We start from the raw sequence: 15,068 nt of genomic DNA, 5'->3' as shown, positions 1-15,068 counted from the left end.
TTTATCATTATTTATATAAATTCTCTAATTTATTAAATATGATTAATTAATCACATTTATTCTACATCGTGAGGGATACTTCTCAACATATCGCGACTATCCGGATAATATGAATTCACTGCTTAGAATACCAAGAACCTATTCAGTGAATAGTTACCGTACAATAAACTCCTTCTACCCTACAATGTCCCGATTAAATACAAGGCATGGATCTCGTGTCAAGTCTATCTAATTCAATCACTTGCTTACCATTTACTATGCGTAGTTCTATGCAAATTAGAAACTCCTTTCTAATTTCATTCACTCTGGCTAGAGATTCCTGAACTAGCATAAGTGGATCAGCCTTGAACATTCGCTTCCTTCACTGGAAGGGGTAGATCCTTTATTGATCATACACTATCTTCGTGTACAAATTCCTATACCCAGAAGAGCCCTAATAATTGTCCCTGGAGACTAAGAACTAAACCAAAGCATAGTTCAGTGTACACAAGATGACTATGATGACCTCAAGTCTAAGGATACTTGTACAACTATCACTAAGCGAACAACTGCTGACACGTGAGTGAACTCCATCAGTTGTTCAGCTGGGTGAGTCATGTTCAGTGAACTTATTCTATAATAAGCACCTACATACTAGCTATAGGGTCACCACACAAATGTCTATGAGAACATACATCCTTCGTAATGAAGCAAGCATAGTATGTACCGATCTTTGCGGATTATTAATTACCAGTTAGTAATCCTATGACCAGGAACTATTTAAGTTTAGAGTTATCATCTTTTTAGGTCTCACTATTATGATCTCATCATAATCCACAAAAAGCTTTACTCTAAATTATGGTATATCTTATTTAAACACTTAAATAGATAGAGCCCGTAATAAAAAAAAAACAAGTCTTTTATTAAAATCAATGAAATCAAAACAGATTACATAAAGAGTTATTCTTAAATCCTAATACATGATTGGACTTAGGACATATTCCTTTCAATCTCCCACTTGTACTAAAGCCAATCACTCTGGTATCTAATACCCATCTTGTCTTTATGACGATCAAAGTGACTTTCATAAAGTAGCTTTGTGAGTGGGTCTTCTATGTTGTTATGTGTGTCAACTCTAATTCAATACAATACAAGAAATGTTACCGTGCTCCCACTAACCCTTTTGTAGACCCATGGTTCATCTTTGTTTTTTTGATAAAATCAAACTCTTTGATTGTCTCATCAAAACGAATGTTCCATCTTTCGAGAAGCCTGCTTTAAACCACATTTGGTTCACAGCAGCTTACACACTAGGTTTTCATTTCCCTTGGAAAGAAAACCATCTGGCCATCTACCAGATTTCATAGTCGTAGTAAGCAGCAATCGCAAGCAAAATCCGAACTGATTTTAACAGGGCTACAGGTAAAAGGTTTCATCAAAGTCAATCCATTGCCTTTGTTTGAATCCTTTTGCCACAAGCCTGGCCTTATAGGTCTCCACCTGGCCATCTGCTATAATCTATCTTTTTTATACCGTATATATAGATTCCATTATGGATTTCATGGCACTATGCCATTTCTCTAAGTCAATACTACTCATAGCCTCATTATAGGTCACAGGGTCGTCATCATCAATGATCGACAACTCATTGTCATTCTCAATGACAAGGCCATAATACCTCTCAGGTTGGCGAGACACTCTCCCTGATCTATAAATGGGCTATTCCACAAAAGGTTGTTCAGTCAGAACAGGTGTTTTCACTTGATCCGTAGTAGTTTGTGCTTCTTGAACTTCATCAAGTTCAATTTTGCTCCCACTGTTTCCTTCAAGGATAAACTCCTTTTCCCAGAAGGTAGCATGTCTGGAGACAAACACCCGATGATCGGTGCAAAAGTAATACCCTAAAGTCTCTTTAGGATATCCCACAAAACTACATTTTACGGATCGATATTCCAGCTTATCTGGGTCAACTTACTTGACATAAGCTGGACATCCCCAAATCTTAACGTGTTTAAGACTCAGTTTCCTTTCTTTCCATATCTCATACGAAGTTTGAGGAACAGATTTTGGAAGGCACCTTATTCAGTAAATATGCTGAGGTTTCCAATGCATAACCCTATAGGAATACTGGAAGATTTGCATAGCTCATCATGGACCGAACTATGTCTAACAAAGTTCGATTTCTCCTTTCAGATACCAATCTGGAGGAGTCCACTGGGAGACTATACCATTTACTTTGAGATAATCTAGAAACACTCCATTAAAGTATTCACCACCTCGATCTGATCGAAGAGTTATAATACTATGTTTGGTTGTTTCTCCACTTCATACTTATACTCTTTGAACTTTTCAAAGGCCTCAGACTTGTGTTTCATCAAACACATATCCGAATCTAGATCTATCATCTATAAAAGTAATGAAGTATGAAAATCCACCCATGGCATGCGTAGACATTGGTCCACATACATCTGTGTGTACCATTCCTAGCAAATTTGCAGCCCTCTCTCCATGTCTACTAAATGGAGACTGCAGTGCCACTATGAAGTGAGATTTTCATCATCCATTTTCTTTTATTAGTTTGTTCAATCTGAAGTAAATTATGTCACATTTATACAGACCATTATTTAAAGTACCACGTCCATAAAGAATATTATCTCTAAGAATAGAACATTCATTATTCTTAATAATAAATGAAAATCCAGCCAAGTCTAACATGAGAATAATATTCCTCACAATCGAGGGAACAAAATAACACTTATTTAAAACAATAGTCTTGCCCGTAGGCATATGTAAATGAAATGATTCTAAATCTTCGACAGCAACTCTTGCTCCATTTCCATCAGTAGAATCACCTCCTCTTCCTCAAGAGTCCTACTTCTCCTTGGTCCCTGCAACAAATTGCAGATATGAGAACCACAGGCGGTATCGAATACCCAAGTAGAAATGACATATTCACTTCTATCATGAACATACCTGAATCAGAAGCGGTAGTCTCACTACCCTTCTTCTTCAATTCTGCAAGGTAAACCTTGCAGTTCCTCTTCCAGTGTCCCACCTTGTTACAGTGAAAGCAAACAACTTTGCTCTTGGGGTCTTCAGCTTTTGGTGGAACCGGCGTTTTCTCACCTACTTTCTTCTTCTTGGAAGGGTTCCTCTTCCTTTTCTTAGGATTGAAACCTTCACCAATTAGAAGAACAGAACTCTTCTTAGGGGAAAATTCGATTCCGCAGTCTTCAACATGTTGTGGAGTTCACGCAGGCTGATATCCAACTTATTCATGTGAAAGTTCAGAACAAACTGCGAGAACGAACTCGGAAGCGATTGCAAGACCAAGTCTTGGCTCAGCTCCCCATCCATGGCAAAACCAAGTTGTCCAAAACGTTCAATCAAATTGATCATCTTAAGTACATGGTCATTCACAAATGATCCCTCAGACATCCTACAACCGAACAACTCCTTCGATATCTCATATCGAGCTGTCCTCCCCGCCATATCATACAACTCTTGTAGATGCATGAGGATAGTGTGAGCATCCATATGCTCATGTTGTTTCTGTAGCTCAATGTTCATGGAAGCTAGCATGATGCATTGAGCAACATTTGCATCATCTATCCACTTACGATACACAACATGTTCATCATTATGCGCATCGCTAGCAGGTTCAGTAGGCTTAGGTGAGTCAATCACGTATTCCAGCTTCTCAATCCTGAGAACAATTCTCAAGTTTCGAAGCCAGTCAGCATAATTAGGACCAGTCAATTTGTGAGCATCTAGTATGCTCCTGAGTGATAGTGCAGAAGACATAACGTACAAAGTAAATCTGTAAATGATAAACACATAACAACACTTAGCAAATATTCGATTTCATTTCAAAACACTATATGAATCGGGTCTTTATTCATAAGTGGCTCCCACTAGTTTTCCTAATTTATTCAACCCCCTACGTGAAATATTAAGCATTCATAATGCTAGTGGGAATAGGGATCCTACATTCCATTACACAACCCCGGCTGTGGCACGAAACGCCATGTAATGTTCAATAGGCAGACAACTCTTGTCAATTACATCTTATGTTATTCCCTAATCAAACTTTAGCCTCATGAATAATTGAGTCACGGCTGTGGCACGACAAACTCAATATTCTAAGTCAAGTCTAACCCAACATTCCGTACAATTGAATCAGTCCCCAAAGGCCCACGGCTGTGGCACGTAACAACCTTTAGATTCTTATTCAATGTACACATCTCTATGTAATAGACAAGTATTTCTTATTTCGAAATCAAAGCCCTCGGCTGTGGCACGAAACGACAATAATTCAAAAATAAGAACTACTTTCTACCATGTTGGAAGGCTATGACCGACACAAGCCCGTTGTGTCATTGGCCAATTACTACTTGATATTATTTAATTTTAGAGGGATTATATTACATTACAATAATAATCATATTATAAAGAGATTCTTCCTTTTAAATTAAATATTTCAAATCAATAAACAATAATCAGATGATTCCCAAATCGGGTGGAGCATTGTCAAGACGCGTCACTTAATAACCCTTTCTTACAGATAGAAATTTGTTGTTGACAGAATCATCCTTTCTCTCATATCAAAAATTCATATTCAATTACGTGTTTCACAAACACAAGAATCTCATGATTGTATTCATAATATTGTTCTTAAGGTTATGAAACAATTTCACTATACTAGGTTGTCTAACAAACGCCTTATGTTTGTTTAAGTTCACCTAAATCTATCATCGCATGATAAACTAAGCATATATCACATATATCAACATGAATAAACATCAAGGTAGGCATGTTACATCATCTAGCACATTAGTCTAAGCATTATACATCTCTATGTATCACATGAAGCATTTAAAAGCAATTAAAATAGTCAAAAACATCTTTAAAACACTTCATGGAAATATAAACAGTACAAAACTTTTATATAAACTAAAATTGATCACTCCATTAGATCCGTCTCAGAAAAACGAATCCAACGGTATATTGCACGCCCAAAACGGAGTTACGAAACTCCCAGAAAATCAATTTTAATATCAACAGACGGGCTGTAACGCATTACAGGAACGCGTTACAAGCCCTGTAACGCATTCTAGTGATGCGTTACACCCCTTTTAAGCCATTAAAGGGTGTAACGCATTCCGTGAATGCGCCACAGGTGTGTAACGCATTCCCGGAATGCGTTACACCCCCTTATTTTTTTTTCTTTCTCAGCAGCCGCCTTTTCTATTCTTCTCGAACAGCGCGCAGCCGTACCTGACTTCTCTTTCTTTCCGTGCCAACACAGACAACATTCAACAGTAGATGACAACAATACAGGTATAAGCATATATATATACTTTATATACATATATTTACTTATTTAATTACGAATTTTAATTACAAGAACTTCAAAAATTCATAATAAAAAATCTATACATCATAAAATTATGAAACAAATACCCAGACGATCTACAACACTTGTAGAACCCAGATCAACATTCAAAATTATTATGAGAAACGATTTCTCCTCAGACAAAATTAATCCATGATATAACTTGTAAAAATCATAATTAATTCATACAAGCATATAAAATTCTGAAATTTTTACCACAGATCTATATGCATACAACCTATGCTCTGATACCATTGTTGGATTTTAAACACAGCGGGGGCATGGAAAAACACTTTTACACATATAAAATCCAAATAAAAGCATACAGATCATGAATAAAAATTCGAGGGATCGAATCTAACCTTTAAAATAATTCGGAGACAACGATCAGAGATCCTTAGCCGTTGCTCCTCAAGTGTGAAGCACTCCACCGGTATCCACCAAGAAAACGATGTTAAGGAGGAGGAAGGAGGTGGAGAGAATTGGGTTTTCCAAACTTTTTGGGTTTTCGGGTTCGATGGGGTTAGAATAAAATTAGGGTCTATAATAGTGTATTTATAGGCAAAATTTTCAGCTGAAATTTTCCCATAAATATTATTATTATTATCCCATTTATTATTCTCATTAATAATTAAAACACCTTTTAATTACTAATCCTTTTTCTAAACACTTTAGAAATAATTCTCTCTCTTGATTTAATTTCCAAAAATTAAATTCTTAATGAATAATATTAAGAACTTTTCTTAATTAATTTATAATCAATTAAATCTCATTTAATCAATTATTAAATTTGCCAATTAATTATTTATTCCACAAATAAATAATTATTAGCCATTTTTAATTAATTCCTCCACCATTAAATCATTCTCTTTTTATGGTGTGACCCTGTAGGTTCAATATTAAGCCGGTAGTAGAAATAAATAATAATAAAACTATTTTATCATTATTTATATAAATTCTCTAATTTATTAAATATGATTAATTAATCACATTTATTCTACATCGTGAGGGATACTTCTCAGCATATCGCGACTATCCGGATAATATGAATTCACTGCTTAGAATACCAAGAACCTATTCAGTGAATAGTTACCGTACAATAAACTCCTTCTACCCTACAATGTCCCGATTAAATACAAGGCATGGATCTCGTGTCAAGCCTATCTAATTCAATCACTTGCTTACCATTTACTATGCGTAGTTCTATGCAAATCAGAAACTCCTTTCTAATTTCATTCACTCTGGCCAGAGATTCCTGAACTAGCATAAGTGGATCAGCCTTGAACATTCGCTTCCTTCACTGGAAGGGGTAGATCCTTTATTGATCATACACTATCTTCGTGTACAAATTCCTATACCCAGAAGAGCCCTAATAATTGTCCCTGGAGACTAAGAACTAAACCAAAGCATAGTTCAGTGTACATAAGATGACTATGATGACCTCAAGTCTAAGGATACTTGTACAACTATCACTAAGCGAACAACTGCTGACACGTGAGTGAACTCCATCAGTTGTTCAGCTGGGCGAGTCATGTTCAGTGAACTTATTCTATAATAAGCACCTACATACTAGCTATAGTGTCACCACACAAATGTCTATGAGAACAGACATCCTTCATAATGAAGCAAGCATAGTATATACCGATCTTTGTGGATTATTAATTACCAGTTAGTAATCCTACGACCAGTAACTATTTAAGTTTAGAGTTATCATCTTTTTAGGTCTCACTATTATGATCTCATCATAATCCATAAAAAGCTTTACTCTAAATTATGGTATATCTTATTTAAACACTTAAATAGATAGAGCCCGTAATAAAAAAAAAACAAGTCTTTTATTAAAATCAATGAAATCAAAACAGATTACATAAAGAGTTATTCTTAAATCCTTATACATGATTGGACTTAGGACATATTCTTTTCACAATATATATATATATATATATATATATATATATATATATATATATATATATATATTGTAAAGGAGAAGAAAAAATGAATCGGTAAGTTGCTGGTTTGAACAAACATCAGTTTCCATAAAGAATAACAATTTTCCATTACTGGGGAGTGCCAAATGAACAAGACTGGAAACAAGAACCAACATATGCACTATAACATGCTGATCAGTCAGGATACAGTACGAATCTATACCCAGCTGCATAGACCCAACCAACATAAGGAGTACTCAGGCAACTATGGCCTAATAATCAAAGGTTTGGGTAATGCCCAGCCCGTATCGTAACCATCCAGTCCAAAGCTTAGCATCCGGAATAATCGGAATGCTTTTGATGTATCCCAACATCAGGATATATCATAGTATATGTAACAAGGGTAAAAGTATTGGAATATGAATAGAGGATTTTATAAATTGGGAGAAATCAAGAATCGAAATGAAATAGTAACAAGAATCATTAATTGTGTATTAGTATATGTGAACAAGATTATCAGAGTGTAACTGATATGGAAAGTGGGGTATATTTCACTATTCTGAATTTAGAATAGGGGAAAAACTTATCTTGCGCGTACTTAACCTGGTTCAACTCACTACCTTCTGTCTCTTGCTTGATCTGCCTTGTCGATACTGGATCAATCATAGAAAGATAGTCATTCAGATAACATACTTCATACGCGTATCTCGAATTGATACCACGTAACCTTAATTATATACCCATACATTTCTATTTGACTCGCATATCTAAACATATAATTACATAGCACATAAGTTTCATATAATCATGTAAAGCACATAGCACATAAAGCACATAATTTATTTTTTTGGACTTATAAATATTTTTAGAATCGATACTAGACTCATACCTGTATTAACTAACCCTATTTGATTTTATTTATAATTTTTCGGGATTTATTTGACTCGATTCTACCTATATTAGGGCCTATAAACAATTAACTATCACAATACGACTCTCTTTCGGAAGAAATTATGACTTACAATTATTTTTATTGAATTCGTTTCATTCTTCTGAGTCTAAGGGTCTTCGTTTCACTCAAATCGGACTGACGGTTTAATTATTATGAATTACACAAGATTTAATTAATTAATAATTAATTATAAATAATTAATTATAATTAAATAATCCTTAATTATATTTTTAAATAATTATTTAATATTATTGCATTTTAAAATAATTAATCTTTAATTATTACAATTTATTACAATTATTTACAAATTATTATCAATTATCCGATTAGATCGACTATTTATAAATAAATAATCGATACGAATAATTATTACGACACTCTTCGAATAAATAAATTATCCCTCGAATAATTCAACACATCGATCGACTACTCGTATCACTACGAGTTACTCACATTATTCGACTAATTAACGAATTATTATCACATTATTCGATTATTTTTAATCCTATTTAATAATTAATTTCTTAATTATTGAATAATAGATAAATAACTAAATTATTAAATAAATAATTAAATGATTAAATAAATAATGATTTTCGAATTTCTAAATTAATAAAATAATTCAGAAATTATTATTATTATTTTTTAAAATTTAAATCTAATTTTTATTTGATTTTTAGAATTATTAAAACTGATTTTTGATTTACTAAAATATAATTAAATAATTAATAAATCAAAAACACAATTCAGGGAATTGGTTTCAGGTTTTGGGGATCAAACCCGAGTCGAATTCCGGGTTGAAACGGGGTCGAACCCGGGTCCTCAAGAACATCCGCTAGCAACATCGCCGGTGGTTTTTCCGGCGAGCAAAACACGACCAAATCGTGTGATTTCAATCCCGTTCTTCTGCGACTGCAGTCAATAACAACACCACAATAGCTTCGTGAACGATCCCCGACCAATCTCCTCTCTTCCTCATCGTCCTCGACGTCGGGAACTCAAGAACACGGCGGTGGCGGCGCCGTTTCCGGCGAGCTCGAAACCAACACCAAATCCTACGAAACCGGTGTCGTTCGATCGAGAATTCGACGATCTACACACTCATAACCATCAAATCATCTAACAACTAACAAATCATTCATCCCGAATTTGAAATAAAAACCCGAAAATACGAAATCAACAATCGATTAAACCAACAACAAAAATGGTTAAATAATTGAAAACTACGATCAATAAGCTTCAAAACAGATACTTACATGTTCGATTTGGTTAATAGAATCACCTTCAAAATCTGATTTTATTCTCTGATTGTTCTTCACCAACACAAACCCTAATTCTTGATTTTCTGAATTTTTATGATTAGTTTGTAATTAATTAATAAAAATTAGGCTATTTGTATTATGGAAAATAATATCCCCAAATAAAATTAAGGGGCAAATTACACTCCTAATAAAAATATTTGGCCCCAATTTTTATAATTTTTGGGTATTAATTATGAATTTTTAAATATCCAATAAATACAAAATTAATGCTAAAAATTTCCAAAAATTATGAATATTACAAAAATACAAAGAAAAATGATGTATGATAATTTCATGATCATATAAAAATAAAAATGTGATTTTTGTGGGGCTTTTGGTACCCGAAGGGGTCCGGAAAAGTCATTTTTCGGAAAAAAGGTAAATTTATAAAATGTCTAGTGGTTCAGAATAGCGATGTGGTATAGGTCGTTTTTGGCAAAACAGGGCCAATGATTTTGTTTGAAATACGGGCTTTTAGAACACTGTTTGAGCTGTACGGGTTTTGATATAAAACATATAACTTACGATAAAATACTCAATAAATATCTGAATCACATTCTGATCAAAACAGATGACACGTAGCACATAGCAATTAGGGTTTAACAACTCAACACATTTAATCATATAATAATACACATAAATATCTTTATTATAATATAATACAAGCATAATTTTCTCGGTCGTTACAGCCGTGATTAGACTTTTCTTTAAGAACTCAAAAGCAGCCACACACTCATCATCAAACTTAAACGGGACATCCTTCTCCAGAAGATTACACAAAGGTTTAGAAATTTTTGAGAAATCCTTGATGAACTGTCTGTAGAAGCCTGCATGACCAAAAAAACTGCGAACTCCCTTAACAGAAATTGGTGGGGGAAGATTTTCGATGACCCCTACTTTGGCTATGTCCACCTCAAGACCCTTACTAGAGACCTTGTGCCCAAGAATAATGCCCTGTTTCACCATAAAGTGATATTTCTCCCAATCGAGAACCAAATTGGTCTCAACACACCTCTTGAGAACGTCGCCTAGATTCTGCAAACACTCATCAAATGAATCACTAAACACTTAGAAATCATCCATGAACACCTCCATATTCTGACCAATCATTTCAGAGAAGATAGCCATCATGCATCTCTGAAATGTGGTCGGTGCTCCACATAACCTAAAAGAAACTCTGCAAAAGGCTAAAGTACCAAATGGACAAGTGAAAGTAGTCTTCTCCTGATCTTCTGGAGCAATGCAAATTTGATTATAACTAAAATAGCCATCCAGAAGATAGTAGTACTCATGCCCAGCCAATCTGTCAAGCATCTGATCAATAAACGGTAGAGGGAAGTGATCTTTTCTTGTGGCCTTGTTCAGCTTCCTGTAATCCATGCAAACTCTCCACCCTGTGAATGTTCGAGTAGGAATGAGCTCATTCTTCTCATTAGCAACCACAGTGATACCTCCTTTCTTTGGTACACACTGAACTGGGCTCACCTATGAACTATCAGAAATAGGATAGATGATCCATGCATCCAGCCACTTAAGAATTTCCTTCTTCACGAATTCCTTCAGAATTGGATTTAGCCTTCTCTATTGCTCAACAGTAGACTTGCTTCCTTCCTCTAGCATAATTTTATGCATGCAATACGAAGGGCTGATTCCATTGATATCTGCTATAGTCCAACAAATTTCCGATTTGAATTCACTAAAAATTCTCAAAAGCTTCTCCTCATCGCTACCTGAAAGGTCAGATGCAATAATAACAGGCAGAGTAGACGCATCACCTAAAAATGCATACCTCAAATGTTCAGGTAAATGCTTAAGCTCAAGAGTAGGTGCTTCCTCAATAGATAGCTTGAGGCGCTTAGGAGCTTTGTTCAACTCCTCCATTCCCAGAGATTCAAAAGGCATATCAATCTTCCTCTTCCAGGGAGAAGCTTTCAGAAATTACAAATGCTCATCCCCTTTATCATCTTCACTATCGAAATTCCCAAACAAGGCCTTCTCTAAAGCATCAGATCTTAGCAATTGATCGAGTTCTGAAGTAACCACAGAATCAACCAACTCTACTTTTAAGCACTCCTCATTTTCTGTAGGGAATTTCATGGCATTGAACATATTAAAAGTTACATCCTGATCCATCACTCGTATGGTGAGCTCACCTTTCTACACATCTATCAAGGTTCGGCCAGTAGCCACGAAAGGTCTTCCCAAGATTATGGGAATCTTCTTATCCTCCTCGAAATCAAGAATTACAAAATCGGTAGGGAAGATGAGTTCATCCACCTTGACCAAGACATCCCCCACAATACCTCGCGGATATGTAATAGAACGGTCGGCCAACTGCAAAGTCATATAAGTAGGCTTTGGATCATGCAAGTTCAACTTCTTGAAGATTGAGAAGGGCATTAGATTGATGCTAGCTCCCAAGTCACATAGACATTTGTCAAATGACACATTTCCAATGGTTCATGGAATAGTGAAGCTTCCAGGATCTTTAAGCTTCGGAGGAAACCTCTGTTGCAGCACAACACTGCATTCCTCCGTGAGAGCAACAGTCTCTAAGTCATCAAGTTTCACCTTCCTAGAGAGAATACCTTTCATGAACTTCGCGTAACTAGGCATTTGTTCAAGAGCTTCAGTGAAAGGTATGTTGATGTGAAGTTTCTTGAACACCTCCAGAAACTTCTCAAACTGCTTATCCAACTTTTTCTTCTGCAGCCTCCTAGGAAAATGAGTGGAGGATAGATATATTTCTCCCCTGTATTACCCTCAGGAGGAGTGTTCTCAACAATAGTCTTCCTTGGTTCCACTTCTGCTTCCTTCTGCACTTCTTCTTCTTCAACTTCAACTTCAGCTTCTAGAGTCTTAGCATTTTCAGGATTCACAACCTCACCAGACCTCAATGTAATTGCTTTAACATGCTCCTTAGCTTCCTTCTTTCCTGGCACTTCAGTATCGCTCAGAAGCGTGCCAGGTTCACGATTCAGTAATGCATTAGCAATTTGCCCAATCTGATTCTCCAAGGTTTTGATAGACACAACTTGGCTCTTGCACATGAGCCTCAACTTCTCCAATTCAGATTTTTCATTAGCTTGCGGTAGCTGCTGAAGTTGAAGGTGTTGCCTAGGGGCATATTGCGGTTGCTGAAAACCAGGAGGGTTATACTGCTTTGCTGTGTATGGAAGATAAGATTGTTGCACCACATTTTGATTATTACTCCAACTAAAGTTAGGATGATTGCAGTTATTTGGATGATGAATGGCTGGAGCTTGTTAATGTGATCTCTGAAAGTTGCTCACAAATTGAGCTAATTCGCTCGAAATAGCGCACTGCTCAGTTTTATGCCCCCCCGCGCAAAGCTCACAAATACTAGTGATTTGATTAATTCCATAATTCGCCAAGAAGTCCACTTTCATCGTCAAAGCTTGAAGTTGAGCAGCTATAGCAGTAGCTGTATCCGCTTCTAGAATTCCCGCTACCTTGCCTTGCAATATTCTTTGTGTAGAATTCTAGTATTCATTAGCTGCCATGAGCTCAATCAACTCACAAGCTTCCTTATAGCTTTTGGCCTATAAGGCTGCACCAGATGCTGCATCGAGCATAGGTCTAGACTGGGCGCCCAAATCATTGTAGAAATAGTTTGTAATCATCCAATCAGGCATGCCATGGTGTGGGAACTTCCTAGCATCTCCTTATATTGATCCCAATCCTCACACAGAGATTTTCCAGTTTGCTGAGCAAACTGAGTAAGAGCATTCCTGATTGCAGCAGTCTTCGCCATAGGAAATAATTTAGTGAGAAACTTTTGAGCATGATCCTCCCATTTGGTGATAGACCCTGGTGGTAGAGAATGTAACCAACAGTTTGCTTTATCCCATCAGAGAGAATGGGAAGAATAGCAGCTTGATGTCACCTTCAGTCACCCCATTGAACTTGAAAGTATCACATATCTCGATGAAATCCCTGATGTGTATGTTGCGGTCTTCTGTAGGAGAACCTCCAAACTAAACTGAGTTCTATATCATCTGAATCGTGCTCGACTTGATCTCAAAGGTGTTAGCCGAGATGGCTGGTCTGATGATGTTCGACTGAATATCATCGATCTTAGGCTGAGAATAGTCCATCAGAGCTTTAAGATTTTCCTTCTTGATCTCCTATCACTACTAGAGCTGGTTCTTCGACTTTCTCTTCGTACTCAAAAACTTCTAGAGCTTTAAGATTTTCGTGTTGTTGTTAGTCGCTAAACACGAACTAAAATTCACGTAAGTATACGCATTCGCAAGTAATATAGAATTATTTCTAGTTTGTTCCCACAGGTACAGGTTTAGATTAACCTTGTGATTTATGCACTTATGCAACAATGATATGGCTATTATTCAATGCTAAGACGAATAACATTTTGGGTTTTTATTATACTACGATTAACTATTGAGAATTTATACTAAAGAACATTAACTAAAGAGAGTAAAGAGAGTTGAATAATATATAACACAAACATGGGATTTTAACTTCATTAAGTACTTCATTCGATAGCCTTTTCGTTCTTAACCTTAGCATGTAATGGTGTGACACTAATCATATAACACGAAATGAATAAATGCCAACTTTCGTTGTACGGATACCATACTACCAGAAATCCACAAAATAGATAGAAGCTGAATATACACCAATTATATTGAAACCCTGTATGTCTATAGAATTAGACAACATAATGGTTTAATGCAAAATTCATTGAAACAAATCAACTAAAGAAATTCATAAATAAATCCGTTAGAACCCCACGATAACGATTAGCCCATAATCAGACTCATCATCAACATGGGTTCCGATGAAAGCATGGTATAATAAACGTAGTCTTTATAAATAAATAATAAACAAAATACGAAATCCAGAGTATTAGGTTCAACAAAACAGGAAACGAGCATCCAAGATTACAACTTACAACAAAGATTCACAAGAATAAACTAGATCTTCTTCGCCTTCGTTGAATTGTGCTATAGGTCTTCTTGTCCTCTTCTCCTTAAGCTCCTTTACGTCTCTCCTTATGAAAAACGTCTTTATTTATGTATATATATGCTGTAGAATTGACCAGGGCTTCAAACTCTCAAAATCCCAATAGAAACAGAATTCTGCTACCCCGACCTGGCGCGGGCGCGCGCTTGACCATCGCGGGCGCGCTGAGTTTCTGCTCATTGGGCGCGGCCGCCCGCTACTTCAGCGCGGGCGCGCCGTCCTCCTGAATAAAATTCCGATTTCTTTTTTTTCTTCTTGCTGATTTGAGCCGGTCTTTTCACGAGCCTTTATTCGAACACCATCCAAACACCAAATTACCTGATTACCTGGAAAATGCCTGCAATGCAAAAACACTACAAAAACATTTAAAAACACCAACAACTTGAGTACAAATACACCAATTCAAAGCTTAATGTAGCGTTATAAAGTGTCATAAATGCCACTCAACAGTTGTGCAAGACATGCCTGTTTTTTAACAAGACTAAGTCAAATTGACAACCCTA

At 36.0% G+C, this 15,068-nt stretch overlaps 1 non-coding gene across 1 annotated transcript; it reads left to right on the top strand.

Annotated features, from left to right (window-relative positions):
- The first annotated feature begins 13,212 nt into the window (after positions 1-13,212).
- On the top strand, positions 13,213-13,318 carry LOC141694197 (small nucleolar RNA R71). Its single transcript, XR_012563522.1, has one exon. It is a non-coding gene; the product is annotated as a small nucleolar RNA R71 (small nucleolar RNA).
- The last annotated feature ends 1,750 nt before the right edge of the window (positions 13,319-15,068 follow it).

Source organism: Apium graveolens, chromosome 10 (assembly GCF_009905375.1).
Source record: "Apium graveolens cultivar Ventura chromosome 10, ASM990537v1, whole genome shotgun sequence".
Classification (NCBI taxonomy): domain Eukaryota; kingdom Viridiplantae; phylum Streptophyta; class Magnoliopsida; order Apiales; family Apiaceae; genus Apium; species Apium graveolens.
This window is presented reverse-complemented; position numbering and strand designations above follow the sequence as displayed.